General features: G+C 27.9%; 1 long non-coding RNA gene across 1 annotated transcript; it reads right to left on the reverse strand.

Annotated features, from left to right (window-relative positions):
• Positions 1 to 10,729: 10,729 nt before the first annotated feature.
• Positions 10,730 to 11,907, reverse strand: LOC118648380. The gene is made up of 2 exons (XR_004965266.1): positions 11,868 to 11,907; positions 10,730 to 11,090 (listed from the first exon to the last, which is right to left on the reverse strand). It is a non-coding gene; the product is annotated as an uncharacterized LOC118648380 (long non-coding RNA).
• Between the last annotated feature and the right edge of the window lie 1,158 nt (positions 11,908 to 13,065).

Raw genomic sequence — 13,065 nt, forward strand, 5'->3', positions numbered from 1 at the left:
TAACCATCCATTTTGAACAATAATACTTTTTTGTTCTAACGACAGCGTCATTTCTCGTTGACGTTTCTCTTTATTAAAATATTTAATTCCAAAATTGTTTTTATATTGCAAATGATTATTAACAAATTTATTTTCTATATCCTTGTTTATGTCGTAAACTTTTCCATTTCTTTCTTTGTTATTACAATCGTTATTTTTTACACACAATTCATTTTGAGATTTATTAAACTGCTCAATATAAATATCACTCACAGATTGTATCTGTTCTTTTGATATTTGTTGAAAAGTGCAAACTTTTTGTTGATTCAATTTCTGTGCTTGCGTCTTTTCACTTTGACGTTTATTACGTAAACGAACCGCTTCAGCCTCTTTTGCTCTTATTACTGCTAACGGAAACACTGTCTGAGGCACACCATACGTAAGATCTTGAGGAAAATGCTCAATTTTATTGAACTTAAAAAGATCTAATAAGTGCGAGCGCATTTTACTAACATTATATCTTACTTTTTCGGGTTTTAACATTAAATAATAATGAAGTAGCAAAAGCTATTGCAAAAACGCCACAATCGCTACAATTTGGTTGTTGTTGCACATTTGGAAATATTACAGGCTTTTTATCAAAAGGATAAAATGGAAATAATCGTTTCAAAACTTGTTCATGACGTTTGTGCAATTTCTTTTTATTGAACGAATCAAAAATATATATATCTTTTGTATCATAATAACAGCACACCCAATGTCCATTTACATTCAATAGCTCGTGTAACTTATATAAATCTAATGAACTATCATAAGTATCTAAATCGAAATCAGAACTATGTAAAATTTGTATATGTTTTTCATTTTCTGACATAGACGGTATTGTATCAAGAATATAAGTTTGCAACGTACTAACGGGTTTATAGCTTGAATTATTTTTTAAAAGATGATTAAAATGCTCCATATGCATATCTTCTAACCATCCACCTTGAACAATAATACTTTCTTCTTCTAACGAGATTATTACTCGCTCTTTAGTTTGCATAGACATTTTTATTCAAAATAATTATATATAACTAATAAACAACAATTTTATATTGGCGCACAACAGCCCTTTTATAGGCACGTAGTTTTTTTTATGTAGACGCACAGCAGCCTTTTTATGTAAACGCGCAGCAACCTTTATGTAAGCGCACAGCAGCCCTTGTATAGGCACGTAGCAGCTTTTATGTAGGCGCAAAGCAGCCTTTTTATAGGGGCACAGCAACCTTTCTTATGTAGACGCACAGCAGCCCTTTTATAGGCGGTTTTTTTTTATGTAGGCCCACAGCAACCTTTATATAGGCGCGCAGCAGCCTTTATGTAGGCGCGCAGCAGCCTTTATGTAGGCGCAAAGCAGCCTTTTATAGGCGCTCAGCAGCCTTTCTTATGTAAGCGCACAGCAGCTCTTTTATAAGCGCACAGCAGCCTTTTTTATAGGCGCACAGCAGCCGTTTTTTGTAAGCGCACAGCAGCCTTTCTTATGTAGGCGCACAGCAGCTCTTTTATAAGCGCACAGCAGCCTTTTTTATAGGCGCACAGCAGCCGTTTTTTTGTAAGCGCACAGCAGCCTTTTTATAGGCGCACAGCAGCCGTTTTTTGTAAGCACAAAGCAGCTTCCTATAAATATATTAAAAAATCAAAGAAAGAAAGAAAGATAAAGTAGTAGATAGTATAAAAATAAGATATGTAACAACAAAATATAAGGAAAAAAAAAGAAATAAAAGAAATAAAAGAAAGATAAAGATATGTAACAACAAAAAATAAGGAAGGAGAAAGAAAAAGAAAAAAGGAAAGAGAAAAAAGTATAAATCTTACCTCTTTAAACCGTAAACAGTACGAGTGTCTATAACTAAAAAATAAAGGAAAAAAGGCATTATTACATATAAAGCCTTGTCTACAATAGCCGTAGTAATAAGCTATAAAGTCATTGCAAGATAAGTTTTAAGTCGGATCTACAATAGGTATAGTAAACCTTAAGGGCCGATTTTACCAACTGCGGTTACCTTAACTGGCCGGTTATTCCATTAGAATTGACCAATCGTATTTGTTGTTAAACAAAATTAACAAATTCGATTGGTCAATTCCAATGAAATAACCGACCGGTTAAGGTAACCGGAGTTAATGAAATCGACCCTAAGCCATAAAGAATTAACTAATTATTCGATTATTCTTCGCACATTCAGTTATAATTGGTCAAGATTTTAAGGCATAAAGCTTAATACATATTGTAGATCCTATTGTAAATCCAGCCTTAGGTTCATTAACTGTCGCAAATTTCAACGACCTTAGACTACCTTATTATCTTAGTACTTTACTACCTCACCGAACCTTAACAATTAAGTTACACGAGTTAAATGTTAAGCAAAATATTTAGGACCAGAATATTTAAAAGCAGGCAAATAGACAATTATTTTAATGTGCACACCAGTATCGCCACAGTAACAAACGAGTTACACAAATTAAATACTGAGGAAATAATTCGTGACCACAGTACTTTAAGAATAGATAAATGGACAATTTCATTTAGATACCAAAGTCGATAGAGCAAAAAATAGATAGAGTGCAACCGATACCGACCAATAAAAAGCATATACAGATATTACCTGTTATGAGTGGTTGGGTATACATTGGGTAAGATTGGGAATACATTGGACATGTTGTTATTATTATAATACTAAGGCTATATATGTTTGATTCTTTTAATTCAAGAATGTTAAGTAAATGTCAGAAACAATTTTTGGAAAAATTATTCCCAACGTGTAACTTTATTATTAAGTATCCGTAAAATTTCCTTTGGTGTAAGAACAAACAAATACGCATGATTGTGTTTTTGCAATAGCATTTGCTATTTCGTTATTAAAACAGCAAATGCAACAGAAAATACAATGTTGTGGCGTTTTTGCAATAGCTTTTGCTACTTCATTATTATTTAATGTTAAACCCGAAAAAGTAAGATATAATGTTAGTAAAATGCGCTCGCACTTATTAGATCTTTTTAAGTTTAATAAAATTGAGCATTTTCCTCAAGATCTTACGTATGGTGTGCCTCAGACAGTGTTTCCGTTAACAGTAATAAGAGCAAAAGAGGCTGAAGCGGTTCGTTTACGTAATAAACGTCAAAGTGAAAAGACGCAAGCACAGAAATTGAATCAACAAAAAGTTTGCACTTTTCAACAAATATCAAAAGAACAGGTACAATCTGTGAGTGATATTTATATTGAGCAGTTTAATAAATCTCAAAATGAATTGTGTGTAAAAAATAACGATTGTAATAACAAAGAAAGAAATGGAAAAGTTTACGACATAAACAAGGATATAGAAAATAAATTTGTTAATAATCATTTGCAATATAAAAACAATTTTGGAATTAAATATTTTAATAAAGAGAAACATCAACAAGAAATGACGCTGTCGTTAGAACAAAAAAGTATTATTGTTCAAAATGGATGGTTAAATGATTTGCATATGGATCATTTTAATTATCTTGTTGAAAAATATTCAGCTTATAGACCAGTTGGAACATGGCTAGTACAAAGAATAGATAGAGTGCAACCGGTACCGACCAATAAGAAGCATATACAGATATTACCTGTTACAAGATTGGGAATACATTGGACATGTTGTTATTATGATACTAAGGCTATATATGTTTATGATTCTTTTAATTCAAAAATGTTAAGTGAGTGTCAGAAACAATTTTTGGAAAAATTATTCCCAACGTATAACTTTATTATTAAGTATCCTGTAAAATTTCCTTTGGTGCAAGAACAAACAAATACGCATAATTGTGTTTTTGCAATAGCATTTGCTATTTCGTTATTAAAACAGCAAATGCAACAGAAAATACAATGTTTATCGTTATTGGTATAGAAATGTTTTTTATTTAGCCTTGTTCCAAGATATGTAAATATCGAATTAGATGCTCTTTCGGTTTAAACACCGTTTCAACATAAATACCGGTAGCACAACGTCCTTCAAGAGTAAACTACTATTAAAAAATTAAGTTCTTAATGAACGGTGTGCAAATGAATTGTGCGCAAGATATCGTGTCCAAAAACACTGTGTGCAAATGCACCGTTTCCATTTGAACCATGTCCAAGTGAGTGCCACCCATTAAAAAATTCAGATAATTTTTAGTATTAATTTTTCGCAATTGACGTCACATTTTCTAAATGAGTAGCTAGTGCTCTCAATTTCTTGCAATTTAAAATATAATCATTGAAATATAAACACGTCCAATAAAAGACAAAATTGACACTTAAGAAAAACCAAAAAGCAATGGTCAAACATTAATTGTGTTACATACAACACCTAATAAAGTTACAACCAAATACGCATGATTGTGTTTTTGCAATAGCATTTGCTATTTCGTTATTAAAACAGCAAATGCAACAGAAAATACAATGTTTATCGTTATTGGTATGGAAATGTTTTTTATTTAGCCTTGTTCCAAGATATGTAAATATCGAATTAGATGCTCTTTCGGTTTAAACACCGTTTCAACATAAATACCGGTAGCACAACGTCCTACAAGAGTAAACTGCTATTAAAAAATTAAGTTCTTAATGAACGGTGTGCAAATGAATTGTGCGCAAATATCGTGTCCAAAAACACTGTGTGCAAATGCACCGTTTCCATTTGAACCATGTCCAAGTGAGTGCCACCCATTAAAAAATTCAGATAATTTTTAGTATTAATTTTTCGCAATTGACGTCACATTTTCTAAATGAGTAGCTAGTGCTCTCAATTTCTTGCAATTTAAAATATAATCATTGAAATATAAACACGTCCAATAAAAGACAAAATTGACACTTAAGAAAAACCAAAAGCAATGGTCAAAACATTAATTGTGTTACATACAACACCTAATAAAGTTACAACCAAATACGCATGATTGTGTTTTTGCAATAGCATTTGCTATTTCGTTATTAAAACAGCAAATGCAACAGAAAATACAATGTTTATCGTTATTGGTATGGAAATGTTTTTTATTTAGCCTTGTTCCAAGATATGTAAATATCGAATTAGATGCTCTTTCGGTTTAAACACCGTTTCAACATAAATACCGGTAGCACAAAGTCCTACAAGAGTAAACTGCTATTAAAAAATTAAGTTCTTAATGAACGGTGTGCAAATGAATTGTGCGCAAAATATCGTGTCCAAAAACACTGTGTGCAAATGCACTGTTTCCATTTGAACCATGTCCAAGTGAGTGCCACCCATTAAAAATTCAGATAATTTTTAGTATTAATTTTTCGCAATTGACGTCACATTTTCTAAATGAGTAGCTAGTGCTCTCGATTTCTTGCAATTTAAAATATAATCATTAAAATATAAACACGTCCAATAAAAGACAAAATTGACACTTAAGAAAAACCAAAAAGCAATGATCGAAAACATTAATTGTGTTACATACAACACCTAATAAAGTTTTACCATCACTGATGAAAACATATTACTGAAATATTTTACTGAAAATTTTTCTCAATTGATCCTTTTTAATTAAGATTTATTAAGATTCATTAAAATTAATTAAAATTAATTAAATTTTATTTAAATTCTTTAAGATTCATTAAAATTTCAAAAATTTATTTTTTTGCTAAATACAATAAAATAAATTTAATAAATTTTAATGAATCTTAAAGAACTTTAATAAAATTTAATTAATTTAAATTAATTTTAACCAATCTTAATAAGTTTTAATGGATTTAAATAAATTTAATAAAATCAATAAAATGGATCATTAAGAGTGATTTTCAATAAAATATTTTTATAAGGAAGTCTAATCAACAACAAGGAGTTTATGGAATTTATCATTATTATTAATGTGTTGTGAACTGAATCATAGAAGAAAATACTAAGGTACACAAAATTTTCATTTTTTGTTTAGAATAAGTATTATAAGATTAATACTTTGTGTTATGTTCTATTTTTAGTTATTTAAAAAAAAAGAGAGGAAGAAGCACTTTATTAAAACCTAAAATAGAAGAATAGAAAAGTAAGGAAAAAGAGATATAATTAACTTCAAAGCTTAGAATTTACACTGTACTCCACAAAAATATATGAACCTCAAAGGTATCAAATAATGAAATTTTACCAGAAAAAATGATAAAAAGAAGTGAACAGTTTATTTTTTAAGTCAAAAAGTATCTGTATTATAACTTGTTCCGAGGAATTTTTTGCAAATGTGTGGCTTTTAAAAATAACATACAACTATCTTTTTTAAATTATTGAAAAATTACAACAAGATATAAAAACACGTCACCCAGCTGACCTGCCGATAACCTAGTCACAGACTGCAATATCAGAGATATGTTTATATGGATACCCAAGATTATCTGTACGTCTTAGTCTATTTAATAACTATCATACATTCAATGCAAATCGGACATGTTGGAAGACCAGAAATAGAAATATACAGATAAGATTTAGTCAAATCAAAAAATTAAAACGCAGTATTTAAATACATTATTGTTCCCAAAAACAATTTATTAACATTCACAAAAGATCACATTCAAACAATTTTTATTTGCAGTATAAATTGTTATTGTACCTTTTATAATTACATTTATTATTCATTTACAGTTATTAATAATAAACCTATTTTGTCCGTGTTAACTGTAAATAGCAATATATATGCTATATTAAATAATACAAAAAGAATGAAAAGTAAAATATGGATTACGTATCAGTTTATATTTAAAAAGAAAACTCAATCATTTTGTAGTCTTCCGTCTCATGTATGCCTTAATCAAAATTGTAAATAAAATTTTTTAATGTGATCTTTATGAATATATAAAAAGAATTGTATTAAATTGTTCAACAAGAAAGTATTTAAAGACTTACTTTTTAGTTTTAATTTGACTAATAAACTTATCGGTATATTTCTGCGTCTTATCCATATTTCTGGCTCATAAAGAATACATGACTAAATAAATTAATGCATACAAATGATCTTTGGCATCCATATAAACACATCTTCTATATTACAGCCTATAATCCCATCATCGACAAACATCATCAGCTGAATGACATTATGGTCTATATACTTTTCTGAAATTGTTTCAGACAAGATTTCACGCTTTTTACCTATTTCAATAATCTAAAAAAGATAATTGTTATAATCTTAAGAGCCACACAGTTACAATAAAATATTTTTTGAATATGTGCAATGAAATATTTTTTTAAATAAGAGACAAAATTGACACTTAAAAACCAAAAGCAATGGTCGAAACATTGTGTTACATACAACATCTAATAAGTTTTACCATCACTGATGAAAACATATTACTGAAATATTTTACTGAAAATTTTCTCAATTGATCCCTTTTAATTAAGATTTATTAAGATTCGTTAAAATTATTAAAATTAATTAAATTTATTTAAATTCTTTAAAATTCATTAAATTCAAAATTTATTTTTTTTGCTAAATAACAATAAAATAAATTTAATAAATTTTAATGAATCTTAAAGAACTTAATAAAATTTAATTAATTTAAATTAATTTTAACCAATCTTAATAAGTTTTAATGGATTTAAATAAATTTAATAAAATTCAATAAAATGGATCAATTAAGAGTGATTTTCAATAAAATATTTTTATAAGGAAGTCTAATCAACAACAAGGAGTTTATGGAATTTATCATTATTATTAATGTGTTGTGAACTGAATCATAGAAGAAAATACTAAGGTACAACAAAATTTTCATTTTTGTTTAGAATAAGTATTATAAGATTAATACTTTGTGTTATGTTCTATTTTTAGTTATTTAAAAAAAAAGAGGAAGAAGCACTTTATTAAAACCTAAAATAGAAGAATAGAAAGTAAGGAAAAAGAGATATAATTAACTTCAAAGCTTAGAATTTACACTGTACTCCACAAAATATATGAACCTCAAAGGTATCAAATAATGAAATTTACCAAGAAAAATGATAAAAAGAAGTGAACAGTTTATTTTTTAAGTCAAAAGTATCTGTATTATAACTGTTCCGAGGAATTTTTTTGCAAATGTGTGGCTCTTAAAAATAACATACAACCATCTTTTTTAAATTATTGAAAATTACAACAAGATATAAAAACCACGTCACCCAGCTGACCTGCCGATAACCTAGTCACAGACTGCAATATCAGAGATATGTTTATATGGATACCCAAGAATTATCTGTACGTCTAGTCTATTAATAATTATCATACATTCAATGCAAACTGGACATGTTGAAGACACAAAAATAGAAATATACAGATAGATTTAGTCAAATCAAAAAATTAAAACGCAAGTATTTAAATACATTATTGTTCCCAAAACAATTTATTAACATTCACAAGATCACATTCAAACAATTTTTTATTTGCAGTTAAATTGTTATTGTACTTTTATAATTACATTTATTATTCATTTACAGTTATTAATAATAAACCTATTTTGTCCGTGTTAACTGTAAAATAGCAATATATATGCTATATTAAATTAATACAAAAAGAATGAAAAGTACAAATATGGAATTACGTATCAGTTTATATTTAAAAAGAAAACTCAATCATTTTGTAGTCTTCCGTCTCATGTATGCCTCAATCAAAATTGTAAATAAAATTTTTTAATGTGATCTTTATGAATATATAAAAAGAATTGTATTAAATTGTTTCAACAAGAAAGTATTTAAATACTTACTTTTTAGTTTTAATTTGACTAATAAACTTATCGGTATATTTCTGCGTCTTATCCATATTTCTGGCTCATAAAGAATACATGACTAAATAAATTAAGGCATACAAATGATCTTTGGCATCCATATAAACACATCTTCTATATTACAGCCTATAATCCCATCATCGACAAACATCATCAGCTGAATGACATTATGGTCTATATACTTTTCTGAAATTGTTTCAGACAAGATTTCACGCTTTTTACCTATTTCAATAATCTAAAAAAGATAATTGTATAATATCTTTAAGAGCCACACAGTTACAATAAAATATTTTTTTGAATATGTGCAATGAAATATTTTTTTTAAATAAGAGACAAAATTGACACTTAAAAACCAAAAAGCAATGGTCGAAACATTGTGTTTACATACAACATCTATAAAGTTTTACCATCACTGATGAAAACATATTACTGAAATATTTTACTGAAAATTTTTCTCAATTGATCCCTTTTAATTAAGATTTATTAAGATTCGTTAAAATTAATTAAAATTTAATTAAATTTTATTTAAATTCTTTAAAATTCATTAAAATTCAAAAATTTATTTTTTTGCTAAATAACAATAAAATAAATTTAATAAATTTTAATGAATCTTAAAGAACTTTAATAAAATTTATTATTTAAATTAATTTTAACACAATCTTAATAAGTTTTAATGGATGTTAAATAAATTTAATAAAATTCAATAAAATGGATCAATTAAGAGTGATTTTCAATAAAATATTTTTATAAGGAAGTCTAATCAACAACAAGGAGTTTATGGAATTTATCATTATTATAATGTGTTGTGAACTGAATCATAGAAGAAAATACTAAGGTACACAAAATTTTCATTTTTTGTTTAGAATAAGTATTATTAAGATTTAATACTTTGTGTTATGTCTATTTTTAGTTATTTAAAAAAAAAAGAGGAAGAAGCACTTTATTAAAACCTAAAATAGAAGAATAGAAAAGTAAGGAAAAAGAGATATAATTAACTTCAAAGCTTAGATTTACACTGTACTCCACAAAATATATGAACCTCAAAGTATCAAATAATGAAATTTTACCAAGAAAATGATAAAAAGAAGTGAACCGTTTATTTTTAAGTCAAAAGTATCTGTATTCTAACTTGTTCCGAGGAATTTTTTGCAAATGTGTGGCTCTTAAAATACCATACAACCATCTTTTTAAATTATTGAAAAATTACAACAAGATATAAAAACCACGTCACCCAGCTGACCTGCGATAACCTAGTCACAGACTGCAATATCAGAGGATATGTTTATATGGATACCCAAGAATTATCTGTAGTCTTAGTCTATTAATAAAACTATCATACATTCAATGCAAACTGGACATGTTGAAGACACAAAAATAGAAATATACAGATAAGATTTAGTCAAATCAAAAATTAAAACGCAAGTATTTAAATACATTATTGTTCCCAAATACAATTTATTAACATTCACAAACGATCACATTCAAACAATTTTTTATTTGCAGTTAAATTGTTATTGTACTTTTATAATTACATTTATTATTCATTTACAGTTATTAATAATAAACCTATTTTGTCCGTGTTAACTGTAAAATAGCAATATATATGCTATATTAAATTAATACAAAAAGAATGAAAAGTAAATATGGAATTACGTATCAGTTTATATTTAAAAAAGAAACTCAATCATTTGTAGTCTTCCGTCTCATGTATGCCTCAATCAAAATTGTAAATAAAATTTTTTAATGTGATCTTTATGAATATATAAAAAGATTGTATTAAATTGTTTCAACAAGAAGTATTTAAATACTTACTTTTTAGTTTTAATTTGACTAATAAACTATCGGTATATTTCTGCGTCTTATCCATATTTCTGGCTCACAAAGAATACATGACTAAAAAGACTAAGGCATACAAATGATCTTTGGGATTCATATAAAACATCTTCTACATTACAGCCTATAATCCCATCATCGACAAACAAGTCATCATCAGCTGAATGACATTATGGTCTATATACTTTTCTAAAATTGTTTCAGACAAGTTTTCTCGCTTTTTACCTATTTTAAAAATCTAAAAAAGATAATTCTATAATAACTATCATACATTCAATACATTCAATTCAACTTTAAGAACCATACAGTTACAATAAAATATTTTTTTGACTATGTGCAATGAAATATTCTTTTAAATAAAATTATAATACTTGTAACTATTCTCTTACCTGGTATGTCATAAGATAATGATAATAGATAAACTATAAAGTACAGCTTCAAATATTCCTTTTGATATACAATTCCAATTCTCTATATAATGGTTCGCTGAATTTAAAACATGATGAACCTCAGTGAACTTCTTATCAACAACAGCATATACACCGGCTTAAAAAAAAGAAATTTTATTGTAACCAACAATTTTTTCATAATAAAATTTCTTATTGTTACTTTTAAATTCCAAGCTTTGAAGTTATTATTATATTTCTATCCTCCACAATATAATTCATGATATAACATGCAAATTATGATGATAATAATAATAATAATATAATAATAATAATAATAATAATAATAATAATAATAATAATAACAATAAAAGAAAAACTTTAATTATCGCGATATCTTCGCTTGTAAATTACGTTGCAGAAAAACACTTTTATTATATAATCGGATACTATTCATTAAATTTAATTAAAAATTAATCAATTTGCCGTTATTGAGATCTGATAATTTATAAATCTTGTAAACGATGTCTCGCGTAACAGAGACAACGGTGTTACCTCGCTTGCGCGTACACTTAGAGTGCGAGGCACTACCGACCTTATTGACAATTTCCACAAATATTTTTATAATATTTATATATGCTACGAAATTATTTATTTTAGAATTTTAATGTAATAATATTAGACAGAAGCAAGCAAACGTTAAAAAACGCAGTAATTATATAATACAAATACTAAAAATTAGAACAAAGATATACATAACAATAAATACACTCAATAATAAAATATTAACATATTTAATTGTAAAAGCATAGTAAAATACCTGATTATCAAATAAATATATAAACATATCAAAACATGAATAACATAACCACATTTTACTCTAAATGTCTGTTTGCTTTTACCTAAAAAATAAAAATGAGACATTTTTTAAACTTACAAAAATACAATTTTGAATATCCTCCTCTCACTTTAATAACAAATCCGAAGAATAATCACCACTAATCACCACTAATCACCATTTGAACGGCCATAAACTTTATAAAGATGCATTAGCAAACATCAATGAAGTGTCCCCATGTATCTATTCATAAAAATGAATTTAATAACAATTGAGGCTGGTCTTCCGTAAAGACACTTGGTTGCTAAAGAAATAAACAGTTATCAACAAGATGGCTACAAGGAAAGATAAAACGTAAGTATTAATGAAACACAATATTAAAATATAAAATATATAGAATAAATAAATAATAAAATTTATGTTACAGAATAAATATGGAAATTGATGAACAAGACGAACAGATTTTTGCACATGCAGCTGATCGTTTTGATCAGCTACATGTACACAAAAAGAACAAAAAAGTTCAACCGGCGATGGCGGTGCCGAAAACATCGGGAACAATTCACCCGCCTTCAGCTCCGGCTCCGACTACGACCCCAGCTTTGACTACAGCCCCAGCTCCGACTACGGCCCCGGCTCCGGCCCCGACTACGGTCCCGGCTTCGGCCTCGTCTTCGACCCCAATTCCAACACCGGAACCGGTCCCGCCCCCGAACCCGGACCCGGCTCTACCGCCATTAAAAGACGAGAAAAACGAAAAACGTAAGTACAACAGAAATATAATTTTCTTTAACATTATTAATAATACTAATTAATCTCTAACCCTAACCTAGTATAGTATATTAATAAAATATATTGTATTTTTTATTACAGCTCGTCGGTGGCAAGAAGGTCGAAATCGCAAAGGCCGCGGAGGACAAGAAGGCCGTGGAGGCCGTGGAGGTCGTGGAGGCCGTGGACGAGGCCGTGGGCGCGACCTAAGAAATGTTTTCTATTTTACCTGTTCATAAGAAGTAAGTAAAATATTAATAAACAAAAATTAAACAATGAAATATTTAAAAATATTTAACATTAAATTGTATATTTGTTTACAGAGGATTCAACCTCCGCCTCCAGCTCCGGCACCAACCCCAACTCCGTCGAAAATAAATAGCTTAATAAATGTAAAGCTTAATAAATGAAAAAAACTTCATAAATAAAAAAATATATAAAATAAAATTCATATAAAAAATAATATACTCTCTTTTTCTCACTTTCACAAATGCACATCACACACATGCATTCTCTCTCTCACAGA

Source organism: Monomorium pharaonis, unplaced genomic scaffold (genome assembly GCF_013373865.1).
Source record: "Monomorium pharaonis isolate MP-MQ-018 unplaced genomic scaffold, ASM1337386v2 scaffold_412, whole genome shotgun sequence".
Taxonomy (NCBI): Eukaryota; Metazoa; Arthropoda; class Insecta; order Hymenoptera; family Formicidae; genus Monomorium; species Monomorium pharaonis.